This window comes from Octopus bimaculoides, chromosome 18 (assembly GCF_001194135.2).
Source record: "Octopus bimaculoides isolate UCB-OBI-ISO-001 chromosome 18, ASM119413v2, whole genome shotgun sequence".
NCBI lineage: Eukaryota > Metazoa > Mollusca > Cephalopoda > Octopoda > Octopodidae > Octopus > Octopus bimaculoides.
The window spans coordinates 16,000,053-16,000,603 of record NC_068998.1 but is presented as its reverse complement, the minus strand read 5'-3'; the positions used below and the strand labels follow the sequence as shown (position 1 = coordinate 16,000,603).

Genomic DNA, 551 nt, shown 5'->3' with positions numbered 1-551 from the left:
TATATATATATATATATATATATATATATATATGTACATATACATACATATCACTAGCGATATCCCAGAAACAGCTGTAAGACATCCAATAATTAATTAATTGATTAATTAACTAATTAATTAATTGCTTCAAATTCATCTTACTCTAATTAAATATTCTAAATGACTTGAGGCACTTGTCCTTTCTTGGTTTTGATATCCTTTTTCCTCTAATATATATATTATACATATATAAAGTAAAGATTATTTGCCAACATAATTTGACAGTCCTGGATGGGATGAATGTTACTGTTGTTTAGCCCCAGGAAACATCATTTCCAGCTGGCTATACAACATACTATCTGTGTCCTTATATTTTCAAACAGAGGAGTTAAGCACCCCCATCCAGCACAAAGCAACATCTGTGGACTGATTACTGGGTTATTGCCCTTTATCAGCACAGAGTAGCTGCTTGACCAGATGGTGCTGCTGAATTCCCATTTGAAAATTTATAATTTTCAAAGTGACACACAGTCACTGATCACTGATCTACTAAATAGAAACACTATTAT

The 551-nt window shown here is 31.6% G+C and overlaps 1 protein-coding gene across 5 annotated transcripts in view; it reads right to left on the bottom strand.

The window, feature by feature from the left end:
• The window catches only part of LOC106871185 (leucine-rich repeat-containing protein 63), a 90,622-nt gene that overhangs the window by 73,698 nt on the left and 16,373 nt on the right, over positions 1–551 (bottom strand). The window lies entirely within an intron of this gene.